Source organism: Heloderma suspectum, chromosome 2 (genome assembly GCF_057233095.1).
Source record: "Heloderma suspectum isolate Gila_16-S chromosome 2, 16-S_ref, whole genome shotgun sequence".
NCBI lineage: Eukaryota > Metazoa > Chordata > Lepidosauria > Squamata > Helodermatidae > Heloderma > Heloderma suspectum.
Window position 1 is genome coordinate 284,801,244 of NC_139459.1, and position 13,897 is coordinate 284,815,140.

Here is a 13,897-nt window from a genome sequence, read left to right on the forward strand (position 1 = left end):
TGTTAAATTACATCATCACTGCCTCAATGCTACGATTAAAAGATAACCCACTTATAGATATTGTGCTTTTTTGATATAAGGGGGAGAGTTGCTCTGTTTCATGTATAAATAGTGTCATTAAAAGATTGGGTGGTTTTGAGCCAATCAAAACCATTTTGATTATAATTTCCAATATGAGAATCTAAATGCTTTTGGTTGGTTAAAAACCAGCTGCTCGCTCGCTCTGTCTGTCTGTCTGTCTGTCTATCTATCTATCTATTTTTAAAGTCTTATGGGTGTGGTTTTTCTTGAAAGGCAGCAATATGGTAGGAAAGCGACTGGAATATGAAGGGAAATAGTACTTGTTTTGTTCTCTGCCTGAGAGGAACAAAAGCTATGTATTGGTAACTTTCTAAGAACTTTTATAACTTCAAAATTCTTTGGTGAACGTCTGGCATGTACTATCTCCAGCAATGGCTGCAATAACACTTACCTGGAATAAGTACCACTAACTTAGTGGGACATATTTCTGTATAAACATGCATAGGATTGGACTTTAATGCAGAGGTTCAGCATAGTATTTTGGATGTATTTTTTTCCATGCATGTCTGAATTTATGTCCTGACTTCCCTTAAGATAAAATTTTTTGTTGTTCAAGATTACTCATTTTGCCCTGGGTTATTCTTACATTCATGCCAACAAGTAAGTTGCATATTGCATGGTAGCTTCTTACCTGAATATACATTTCAGAGGAAAATGAGCAGAGAAATTGGAAAGCCCCTGTGTTAAATAAGAAATCGTGTAAATGCCTTATAGTTTTGTTATTGTTTTAATATTTATTCTTGTGCATATGCCTTATGTAATTTTACTCCTTTTTGTGACAACCCAGTATTTTTATAAATATGTGGGGAAGTGATGGCAGCTGTTATGAAGTGCCACTCTGAAACTTAATTACAAATCAATTCTATGCATTTTTACTCTGAAATACATTCCACTTATTTCAGTGGGACTTATTTTCAAGCAAGTATTGCATAGGATTGTAGCCTTGGTTTCTCTTATATGATAAGCCACCCCTGGATTGGGTTAGAGAGTGAAAACCATATTTGCTCACCAGATCAGACCCTAGTTCTATGACAGATGGTAAAGATCAGTGGAGGCCGCGGTGGCTTAGTGGTTAAGACGCTGAACTGCAGACTGGAAGGTCGGCAGGTCAGCAGTTCGAGACCCGAGTGCTGCGTGACGGAGTGAGCTCCTGTCTTCAGTCCCAGCTCCTGCCAACCTAGCAGTTCGAAAGCAAGAAATTGCAAGTAGATAAATAGGTACCGCCTCGGCGGGAAAGGTAACAGCGTTCTGTGCACCTCAGTGTTCAGTCATGCCGGCCACATGACCACGGAAGCGTCTTCGGACAGCACTGGCTCTTCGGCTTAGAAACGGGGATGAGCACCGCACCCTAGAGTCGGACACGACTGTTTGGGGACACCTTTACCTTTTTTAAAGATCAGTGGACAAAGATTATGTCATCACCTGGATGGGTGAGAGATCTCTCTGGTGAAACTGGTGGAAGCTATTGTTGAGAGTGCATTGGTAAGTGGAGCTGTTCAAAGTCATCACTACACTAATCAAGTAGCCTAGCTTTATACTAACAGGCACTGTGATATGTAAGATGTTATTAATAAATATGATGGACAGTATGGGAATTTAATGCTTTGGATGGGAACCGGAAATGCGTGGAAACGCTCATTTCTGGAATGGGGCAGGTCAGCGGAGATTGTATAATAGAGCTCTGCTGACTTGTTCTGATCCGGAAACAAGTGTTTCCACTCATTTCAGGGCTTGCTTTATGAAGTGCTAAATCTCAGTTGCAGAAGCAGTGGGTCCAGCTTGCACAACAGAATCGGTGGGGGCACAACAGCCCCACTGGATACTACTTGATGTTTTCCTTCTTTAATATTCTTATTTCTATTATTTTAAACTTTTACTGTTTTAAATTGCTGTGTACCACCTTGGTGGCTTTTTAGCAAATAAGGTAGTACATAAATGTTAATAAATAAATAAGTAAGTAAGTAAGTAAGGAGCCCATTTTCTTCAGGGACCCTGGAAAATGGAGAAAAGTAGCCTAAGCGGAGCATGGTTTTATTAAAACAATGTAATATCAACAAATACTTATTGATGCCTACCAGAGTCATTCAAGGCTCCCTGACAAGGTAGCCTGATTCCTAATACAAACCCGGCTTGGAACTGTTCTGTCTCTGGTCTCTCACAAACAGGCTGACACCATCTTGTCTTTGTAACAACAACTTTTTATTCAGCCTTCCAGTACTTTCTTTACAACCCTGAGTAGTGCTCTTTATTGCCATTCTGGAAGCCTGAGAGAATGCTACCTTGGCTATTTCTATATATTACAGGAATAGCTTTAGATTTTGGGAAGCTACAACAGCTAGGAAAACATGAAGTGGATTTATAAACATTACATGCACCTGTAGTTAAGTGACTCTATGGACAATGCTTGAGAGCTTCAGCTATTGGGCGATATAGAAATGAAATAATAAATAAATGGACATGTGCATAGGGTGTTGGATGCATTTATAGAACCACACACACCCTGAGCTGAGCCCTTCGTGCTGGCCTGCTGCCTGTCTGCATGGCAGAGCAGGACAAGAGTAGGGCCAGTTTTGTTTGAGCTGTCTGAATGTCCATGCAGGGATTTCCTGTGCTATATCAAACCTATACAGGGAACTTCTGACAACTCTACCAGAACCTCTGACTAGGAATAGGATACATTGTTGTATTAGCACACCTCAGAAGCAATCCAAGATTCCATTACAAACTTTAGGCATGCCCAGATGAAATCATTCACCTCATAAGTTAAAAACAGATTCAAACCTATACAGGGAACTTCTGACAACTCTACCAGAACCTCTGACTAGGAATAGGATACATTGTTGTATTAGCACACCTAATAAAAATAAAAAGATTCTTCATTACTTGATATAAAGCTTTGCCATTAGCGAATGATAAAAGCAGAATATGCTAAACACACACTTGAATTACAAGGTCAATGAAGAAAATCTACAAGGCTTCTAATAAAAATATGGAAGCCCATTCAAATCAATTTCAACAAGTTTCTATTAATTTCAATGTTTATTTTTTACATTTATAGTTTCCCCAGAAATTTACAAATTTGTTCCATTCTAAATCTTCTCACTGAGATTTGTTTTCGGTATTTCTAATATAGCATATTTATTAATAAGCTGTTTTTCCATTCTCTATTTACCCAGAAGCCAATTGGCAGTGAACACATCTGTTTCCAAAATGGTACAATAAATCATGTAACTGCTGCCAAAGGAATATGTTATACCCCCTTTGCCCTAGTCAAATATTATTTTAAATACATTTGGGGTCCTTCCAGATGGAGGGTCTTGTAGTGCTAGCAATTAGAAGGCATTGTGCAGCTCTTCCATCTCCTACTTAATGGATTTTCTGCATTAAGGAAAAAGATGGAAGAAGCAGTAAGAAAACACAGGAGGGTTACGAATAGGAGACATTGTTGTCTAGACCCCCCCATAAACTTCGATGAATGAGGCAGGATGGTGCCATGTAGCCTCATCGAGAAGCACCCACATTCTGCCAGCATTAACATTCTCCCCGCAGAGGTATTTCTGCTATTGACCTTACCAAGTGTTGACAATTATTACTGTATAGCAAGAAGTGTACAAATCAGGACAGAGAGAGAGAGAGAGAGAGAGAGAGATTGGCAAGAAAACAAGCACAGAAATAGCATAGATCAGCCTTCTCCAACCGGTGCCCTCTCAATGTGTTCGACTACAACTCCCAGAATTCCCCAGCCAGCCACTGGGATGGGACCAGATTGGGGAAACCTAGCAGAGATTATGGTGGGAAGGGGTCAGGAATGGAGTAAATTTCATGGGCAGCGTTATTCTTGCTGAAGCGTATCTAGGCTGAATCTACAACTTTCATGGATACAACGTTCTGTCACAAATTAAACAAGGATAGTGCTTTACTTCAACTTGCTTCACAATTCTTAAACTCTGGGAGCAGCAAAGCAAATCCTGTCTATACCAGTTTATCACACACTGACATGCCACCCACCATGCTGGCCTCTCACATGATACACCATATCAACATACTCTGAGGAGAAAACTTCTCCCTTCATTGCTCCAGAGCAGGTGATCAATATAACTCCATGCATGTGACTGAAACACAACCTCATTAAGCATTTAATCCCATTTATACCCTGATCCTTAGTTGGTGACTATAGGGACTGGCTTAGTTTGGATGTTTCAGCAGTAAAGCCAATGATGTAACAGCAGTGACGGTCAATTTGGAATCTGGAACGTTGCTCCTACAATCCTAGTACAGTTATTTTTGCCCTGATAGAGAATCCTGTGATGAAAAAGTCTTCCCAATAGATTACGGCAGGCATTTTACCTCATTTAAAAATTTCTGCCATAGAGTATTAGGGCTGAATTTTTGAGGAGGAGCATGTGGCTCGCTCACACAAGGAGGAAACAGGAATCCTGCTTTACCCCTGGTTTCTCCCTAAGGATGCCGGCTGGATAAAATTTCCAAAATAAAGGACACAAGAGAGTTATGATAGATGGCTACTGAGTTATGCGGAATGGCAATAAAAGAACAGTCCTTAAAAAAAGTGCATGGCAACCCCAAGATTTTCACCATATGACGCTCCAGGCCATGGCCTCTGTGAATATCAGGAAAACCAAATGCTGAACTGAACTTACCTATGAGTCAGATGACCCTGTCCAAAGTGCTTTGTTTAAGGCTACAACCCTAAACATACTTAGTGACTAGACAGTAAATCCAATTGAGCTCAGTGGGACCTACCTCTGAGCAAACATGCTTAGAATTGCACAGCACTTATGAAAAGTGACCTCACCTGGCTTTCATTCTGAGGCTGAGTTACACTTTTGAATGAATTTGTCTGGCTGTGGAGAGAATTTCCCCACCTCTTGAAAACTGGGGCAAAGAAAGCTCACCAGCTAGATGGGAAATCCCTGCTCTGGCTGTTGTTGAGTTCTCAGAGAACAGGGGAGAGCAAAGGTGCTCCGGATAATATGAGCAACTGTTAGCTTGAAAAGAGAGCAGATGGCATGAGGGACAATATCTGCCAATGGAAGGGATCATCAGCCCACGCCTCTTATTAGTGCCTGATCCATTGACAGCACTTGGCTCCCAGGGCTCAGCACAGCTCTCCATCAAAGCACCCAGCTTACTGTCAGAATCTAGGCAAGCATGAGGAGAGAGCTATATTTTATCGAGCTGGAGAAACAAACAGTACACAGTGTGCATTGCCTGAAGTTCCCATGGAGCTTGCTGAACAACTGGGCCAGAAGCCTCAAGGAATGGCTCTCATTTCCCACCATAAGAACACTGGATTTTTCTAAATTCTGGCCTGGTTTGCACAGCCCCACTATGGCTTAATTTACCTGTGGGGGCTGTCACATTGTGCCACGTGTCCATAGGTGCCATTTATACATGGTGACCCCGGGTGCCCAGCTTGCCATGACTTGTGTTGTGCAAACACAGGCAGCAGGGGTTGTTTGAGGGTTAAACAACCCTCAAATAACCCTCAAACAAGCCACACCACCTGGTTTGGACAACATGACAAGCCACAGGCAAGCAGATGATTTTGCAAATCGTGCCTGGCTCGCGCTGCAGCTTAAACAAGCTACTGTGGCTTTTTTAGCCTACTATGATTATGCAAACTGGCCCATTGAGTGTTTATATGCACAGAGATGCTGAGCCAGTTGCAGCCCCTGTTGCATGTAGATACCTGGTAAAGTAGTGTTGTAAGGCCAAATGCAGTTATATACACCCTGTATAAATGCAGACAACCCACTGAGCTGGTTTAGGGAAAGAAGTAGGGGTTAGGAGTACTTCCGCTCTGATGATCCTCCCCTTGTGTTGAAGATGCGTAAGTGCCCTCCCTTAATTCAACCCCCCCCCCCCGAAATTAGGAAATTGCAATTAAATCAGGGGTGGGCAACATACTGACTCCACCCCACCCCCAAATTGCGACCCTTTTGGTACTCCGTAGCAGCTACGGAGTCCATTTTGGTTTATTTTATTTCATGCTTTAAATTCCCTTGTTTTGATACCCACACCCCCCAGTGTGACCCCCTGACACCCCAAAAAATTTGGGGAGGAACTGCCCTCCCTTTTTTACAAACAAAATGGTGTCTAGAGCTGCTACAGAGTGGTAACCAAGCTAATTTTGACCCTACTGGCACTCCTTAGCACTCTGGATGGCAATTTTTACAATTTTCTTCCCCGGTTTTGCTATCTGCAGCCGGGCTGGGGAGAGGGACAGACCCCCCCAAGTTGCCCACCCCTGAATTAAAGGCTCAGTGAAAGTGCTGCTTTTTCTACCATGTTGGAGCTAACACAAATTATTTTTTTAAGTGGCTTTGTTATTTATTGGTTTGTTTGTAAAACATCCTCAGCTAAGTTGGGCTATATATCCCGAGAAAAGGTACAGCTAACCATGTGATTGCCAGCACAGTTTAAAAGAAAACAGCAACAGCTAGAATGGCAAGGCGTTTAGCTGCTCAAAGGCAGATCTCCAGGATGTTGCCAAAGGCAGGGTAAAGTAGGTAGCCTCCAAGCCGTTCTTGCAGTTTCCCTTTAGCAACATGATATGACAATTTGTAGTGCCTACAGACATTTGACTTAAATGTTTCACAGAAAGTTCAGTAGCAGCTGGTGGACAATCTGACTGGTGGGGTGGGATGCAGGTCAGCAGAGGTGGAGCCAAGGGGTCACTGGAGGCGGGGCCAACATTGTGCAGAAGAGGTTTTAAAGATATAAAAGTTGGCAGGCTACCCACCTGGCACACAGTTTTTTTTAAAGACATAACATTGTGCAAATGCATTATAAGCCAGCCCATGATTTTTCCAGACTCACCAATGCATTATTAGCCAGTTTATTATTTTTCTACTCACAAATACATTATAATACAGTTTATTTTTCCCAAACTCACAAATTATAAGCTAGTTCATGATTTTTCCACTCACAAATGTATTTTAAACAAGCCCATAATTTCTCCAGACTCACAAATGAAGCATAAGCCAGCCCATGATTTTCCCAGATTCACAAATGGATTATATGCCAGTTTATATATATTTTTTCCACACTCACAAATGCATTGTAAGCCAACTCATGATTTTTCCAGGCTCACGAATGAATTATAAGCTAGTTTATGACTTTTTCAGACTCAAAAAATCTGGGGTTGGGGTGGTGAGGCAGTGTACCCCCAGCCTCATGATTGGAACTGCCCCTGAGGAAGCCTCAGTAAACAACTCAAGCACAAAGTATGAAGACAATGTATGATGGGGATTCCTAAGCATTGGGTGAAGCATTCCCCCTTCAGATTTTCAGCCCCATATGAACACTTACTTTGAGGCTGAAGATGAGCAATCTCAACCTGTAGGGCCATAGCCATTTGGGCCTACAGGCGGCTAGGATGTATTCACACACCCCAGATAAATTCTAGACCTTTTCCCTTTATTTTCAGCTTTCATTAAAAATAAAATGCAATACCCTGTCTAATTTATGGAGTGATAGAACAAACATACAGTATTCTACCCAACTCCTCAGGACAAAGTAAATTTATTCCCATTTTGCAATGAGTGCAAGGGAAATGGGAATACTGACAATGAAAAGAAGTAGTGATGTCTCTACTGCATGTACTGTATGAAGGAGAAGGGGGCAGGATTTCTATGCTTCCTTCCATGCTTAAGTATAGCACTTGTTTCCCTCCACTTGGCCATGACCGCATTATTTTCCTGACTGCAGGCCAGCCATTTATTTTTCTGGTTTGTGAACAAATTCAGTAGGGCCATGGCTCTTGGTTTTCTGGCTGGGGAAGGCACTTATTTTCCTGGCTTAAAATAAAATTGTTCCTTGATGTTTATCTCTCAATTTTATTTTTAATTTTATTTTAAAATGAAAATATTTCATGTATTAAGGGTGCAATCCTATGTATGTTTACAGAAAAAAGGTCCTACAACTCCCAGCATCCCCCAGCCAGCATGGCTGGCTGGGGCATACTAGGAGTTGTAGGACTTTTTTGTCTAAACATGCATAGGACTGCACCCTAAATAACTTTAAATTACACTTATAAGACTACTTGGATTTAGACTTTTGAGTTATGTTGTATTATGCCTACAAAATCACCACAGCTTACTGACAATGATTACCCTAAATTTCTGGAAATTTGGCCTGTAGTGTACTTTGCCTATCCAAGCAACACTCCCTTTCGCTGCTGTCATTCCTTCCTTTCTACCACTTTCGCTGCTGCCCCCTTCAACCCACACAAAAGATTGTGGCCTGAAACACAGTGCATACCCTGAGACTATGGTGCAGTGAGGTAATTTTGGACTCTAGACTTAATGGCCTTAAGGGGAGAGGGGGCTTATTAGATGGCAATGTATATAACTTCACTTACTTCACAATGTGGTAAGGCAGCCCTGTTCCTTTATGGGGCTCTCCTGCTCATTTGTAGTGGGACTCCAGCCCCAAAGTCCTGCCCCAAATGCACTACTGCCCTGAGAGGGAAAAGTGGATGTAGTTCATTGATTCATAGTACCCTGAGAAGGGGAGAAGCATATCCTTACAATTTTTCAAACCCAGTGGGTGCTCATCCTTCTCTCTTCCAGTTCCTTAGAAAATGGGGTTATACCAAGTCAGACCATAGGGTCACCCAACTCAGTATTGTGCATTCCCTGGCGCTAGCTCTCCATGCATATTTTCAAGCCCTGCCTGGACCACCAACTTTTGACCAAGGTAATCCATTTGAGAATTCCTGCTGTTGATTTACCTAGCACAAAAGACTGGCTGTTGTTCTTTTCTATCTTCTTTTCCCCAGAAAGCTTAGAAAGGAATGTTCCATGAAGATTTCTTTCTCCTGCTTGTCATGTAACTTCAGACTTTATGGTACAATCCCACACATGTCCGCTCAGAAGAAAAACCTGTTAAATGTGGCTTACTCTCGAGTAATCATGTATAGGATTATAGCCTGGGATGAATTATAAGTGGAAAATTTGTGTTAATTGTGACACTTCATGCACAAGAATCAAAGACAGAGAGAAAAAACAGAAAAGGGACCCTTACACAGTTTCTTTAAAAGAATTTAGGCCCTAAAAATTATTTATATTTATTTTAGATATCAAAGCAGTGGACAAAAAATTGAATGGCATCAGAACAACAATCAAATATAACAATAAAATCACACAATACAAAGTTAACCAGCAGTAAAAATTTAGGCTTGATTGCCTGTCTTAAAAGCAAAGGGGAATCTACATTCTGAGGAAAAGAAAATTTCCAAAAATCAAAACAAAGCAGGTTTTTACTGCTGGGGGGAAAGCATGATGATACAAGATGCATGTTTCTTCTTTCTTTGGTTGTATGGCTTTGGTTACATATAATTATGGATTTTTCCCCCACATGGAGTTTTGAAATTTTCTTTCTAAGCAAGTATGGCTGATGTTTTAATCACCTGTCTTCCTAGCATGTTATGTTACTTATTTTAAATGTTGGGGGGTGGGGTAGAAATAAATTATAAAGCCTACCAAAAAAATCCTTCTCTCTCTTCATGAAAGGTTTGGTGCTCACTGTATACATGGTTAATTTGATTTAAAAATTATCACCAAATATATGAATTGACATTGCTGTGAACTGTTAACAGTAGACATGCCCTCTAAAAGTATCAACCTAAAAAACTGTTAACCCTCCCCAAAGCATAATAAAGCAGCAACAAGAGGCAAAATACCATTTTAAACAACTTTTGAGTCACCTCTATACAGGGTAACTACCTCTAAGGCCTATTAAGGCCTAGGCTGAAATAGCCAAACCAACACTATCCATAACCATTCAAGCCAGAGAAGCCTCTGAATACCACAGCTGTCTTCTCAGAAGCTCACACTGAAGCTATGAATGTTGGCTTTAGATACTTTCACACCTAAAAGTCAAAATGATATCCACTCTCCCTGGATTGGAGTTCATTTATAGTGACACACACAGGGATGGATGTTGGCAGAAGAAAATGGCGCCCCCTTTGGAATCTGAGATCTGAAGCAAGTGTTTCACATTGTTTTGTGGTAAAGAGGGCTCTGCATCATTGCTCAGTCCTGACCTTGGTATTCTGCAACTTGATTTATTATCTCATTCTGTTCCCTTGAGAGAACTCCTTCCAGTTTCCTGACATCATAGATATCATCCTCATTTGGCTAGTCCTGCTACTGCTAATGAGTCTTTTCATCTTCAAAGGGCCTTCAAATATTTAAAACAACAAAGAGCCTTGTGACACCTTAAAGACTAACACATTTATTGTGGCATTAGCTTTCATGAAATAGGCTGTAGTCCACAAGTTTATGCCATAATAAATGTGTTAGTCTTTAAGACTCTGCTGTTTTTGCTGCAACAGACCAACACAGCTATCCCTCTGGAAATTCAGACATTTAACTAATTGTAAGAACCTTCTCCTCCATTGTACAGATCAAGAAGCTGAGACATACAGGGGGAATCATTGGTGTATGCTCATGGTGGCAGAACCAAGGTAAACCTTTGGCAGTTTCTCACCTCCATCCAATCCTTTGCTACTTATTAAAGACTAGATGACTTAGAAAACTTTGAGAAACCCTAAAGAGGGAATCAACCATAAATCCAGTTGTCAGTTGAAATAAATTCAAAATAGAACTTTTTATGAAAGCAGCAGCTTAACCCTTTGAAATTAACCATCAGCAACACATCTTTTTATCACACGGTGGTAGTGATGGTGAGGAATAGATCTTTGGATCTGGATCTATTCCCACCATCATGTGATAAAAAGATGATAAATCCCAAGCACCTGGTGACTTTGTTATCTCCCCAAAAATGCATGAATACAGACTGCTTCTAGAGGTGTCTATGTCACTGATTGCATCTTAGCTTTTCACAAAGCCAGTCTAAGACCTCTTCCTCCATTTCTTACAAATGCAGCTGGAGTGCACGAAGAATAACATAGTTTTAATAAGCTGCCAGTGGAAGCTTGCTTACGTGGGCAGCTTTCTCATTAATCCTGCCCAACTCACCCCCGGCTTTCGCATGAGAGGGATTTCTTACTGGAGCACAAGAACAATTCCTGATGTGTTCCCTGAATGGTGAAGAGGAGGAGAGTAGAAGCCCTTAGAAAGATGACCTCATAGCTGCTCTGAATATTGATGTGTAGTTCCCAAATTACATGGACAGGACAGGGTGGAGGATGTGTGGATTTAAAAGGACAAAGGGGCAAATGTTTGAGGACAAAAGAGAATTTGGATAATTCGCCAAGACTATAAGAACACCATAGCAGGATGATGACTCCATTGGAACAGAGCTTTTACTGTAGAGAATGCCCTACAGACTTAAGAGAAGCCCTTATGGAAGAGTCCACTGGTCACATGTCTTTAAAAGTTTTCTCCTTGATTCAAAAGCATGATGAAGGAAGATGTTCTGTTCCTAAGAGACAGGAATCCTCCTTTAAAAATAACATCTGAGCTGTTGGTCAATTGCTGTAAAAGATTTGCTGGACAATTCTGGTTTTAAACTAAGGATGTCTCTTTGCAGATCATTCTGGCTGAGAGTAAGGTCTAGCTATAGCACTTTCCAACATGGCAATGAAATTGGCAGAATCACCATAATATGCTTTCACTGTTGCCTCTAAGCTACCCATTCCAGCGTGAAGGAACAGGTCTGTGGTAAATCTATACCTCTTGCAAAGCTAGGTGTAATATATTGCCTCCACCACCTTCCCCAGGCCCTCCTTTTTAGGAACCTTCAGCTGGGTAGGCAAAAACAAAAGCCCATCTTGGCTATAACTCTGAGGTTCATTCAGTATGTTGGCTTTTCTTGCTCCTCAGAAAGTACCTTGGCTTGGAAACTTACACCCTGAATTTAAACACATTTACTTGGAAGTAAGCCCTATGCTCCTATTGACTTAAATAGAGCTGGTTTCTAAGCAAATATGCTTAGGGGCCCAGAGGCCATCTCTAGACCCATACATCCCCCCTTCCCTTGGATAGCTATATTGGCAATAAAACTAACTTGACTCACAGAATTGTCATTGTAGTCATATGACACTGTGAACCACTCCACAAGGTGAGAGGAGTTCTGTACAACCAGGGAATGTTGTACTATAGAATCCCCTTGTGGCATCTCCCTCATAATGCAAAACTGGTGAGGCAGTGTCCCTCTCCCTTGACAGGGCCATCTTTGTCGTTATTTTTGTATATTGTACGTGAGGCTCCTCCGGTCTCTGTCAGTAAAGTGGGCCAGAAATGACTGGGACGGAAATGGCATTCAGTAGTGGTTGGGAACAAAAGGATGTGCGTTGAAAAGAATGAATGCAATCTGCTGCCAAAGGGGGAGGGGGCAGGTGCTGGAAATGGAGGCTGTGTCACAAATGGAATGAACTGGGTAGAGATTCATCACCCAGCCAGTCCCCAAGGACGCTACCACAACAGCAATCTGAGCTCAGAAGTGGGCCATGCCAGTCTGCAGATACGATGGGATGGAAGACCAACGCGGCACAAATCCAGGGGCAAGCAGAGGCAGAGCTGTGGAGAACTAGAAGTGGAAAAGCAGCACATCCAGTGAAGTTAGCCGAGGGGGTTGGATTAGCAGCGCGATGACATAAAATAAGTAGTTAGCTCTTAAAAAGAAGGGAGAAGCACATTGACAAAGGGGGGGGGGAGCTAATACATCGGGAGAGCTCAGCGTGCAGAAGGTATGGGACTATAAAAGCCTGAGTTTCCAAGGGGATAAAAAAATGGAAAAATGGAAAGGGCAGGTGCTGAAAGTCAGAAGAGAGCTGAGAATAGCGTGGCACGAGAAGGATCTCGCGGGGGGAGGGGGGTGCCCGGTGAGGCCTGCAGAGGTTTCCTACACAGAAGTCCGGAGCTGGGAACTGAAGCTTAAGGGCTGCGTGATCCGTTCTTGTCTTCAGCGAGAGCTCACAGCCCCTTCCTTTCTTCCTTGGGCTTTAAGTTTCCCCCACTTACTCCCCTCAGTTCTGCTTGCTTTCGACAGCCAGAGACTCCAGAGTAGGATCGCTCTGCACAGAAAGCAAGCGCAAAAGTTCTGGGGAGGCCTGGGATGCTGTGTGCCAGATCATGGGGCCGGATTTATGGGATTCGAGGAGGTCGACTTCCCAGGCACGGAGGAGGGGGAGGAGGACGCGTGGGCTCTTTGGGCACGCGGGGCTCGTGCAGACTGGAAGGACAAAGCGGCGAGATGGGAGGGATGGCGGATGGGGCGGCGGCGGCGGATGCCTGAGAACTCCAGGGCTTCCTAGTTCCGCCTGGTCCAGGCTCAGCAGCAGGAGCAGGAGCAGCATCCCCAGCTCGCCACTCCTTAAGAGAGGCTCCCAACTCCTTCTTCCCTGACGCGGAGACACATGGCTGAGGCAGGCGCCAGGCAGAACTTTTCCCTCGCTCTCCCTTCCCCGGAATTCCCGCCGGCGAAGCTGCGCCGCCCTCCCACTCGCACGCCGGGCAGGAGAGCGAGCGAATCTTGCTGCTGCAAACTTGCTCTGAGCCGCTGGCATCAAGCGCGTGTGTGTTGGGGGGGGGCGGCCCTGACCCACTCACCCCCGTCCATGTATTGGCCCTTCCGTGCCCCCAACTCCCCCAAAGTTGGCGACGGGACCACACACCGCGCGCGCGCGCGCGAAGCCTTCGTTTCCCTCTTACCTTTGGGGTAGGTCCGGAGGGCTCCTTTGTGCCTCTTAGTCCCACATTGTCACCCGGAGAAGCGTCTGTGACAACTGGGAGTGACATCAGCCCGGAACAATGAAATCAAATGCTTGACAGTCGAGGGAGGTGCAGGCCGAAGCCTCGGGACTATTTTGCCTCCCCCCGCCCCC

The 13,897-nt window shown here is 43.2% G+C and overlaps 1 protein-coding gene across 3 annotated transcripts in view; it reads right to left on the reverse strand.

Moving 5' to 3' along the window:
- Window positions 1–13,897, reverse strand: part of PCBP4 (poly(rC) binding protein 4) — a 104,838-nt gene extending 90,941 nt beyond the window's left edge. For all 3 annotated transcript variants that reach the window (XM_084839693.1, XM_084839692.1, XM_084839691.1), the window contains exon 1: window positions 13,725–13,897. The gene's annotated coding sequence lies outside the window, so the exon portion shown is untranslated. The remainder of the gene's footprint in view (window positions 1–13,724) is intronic.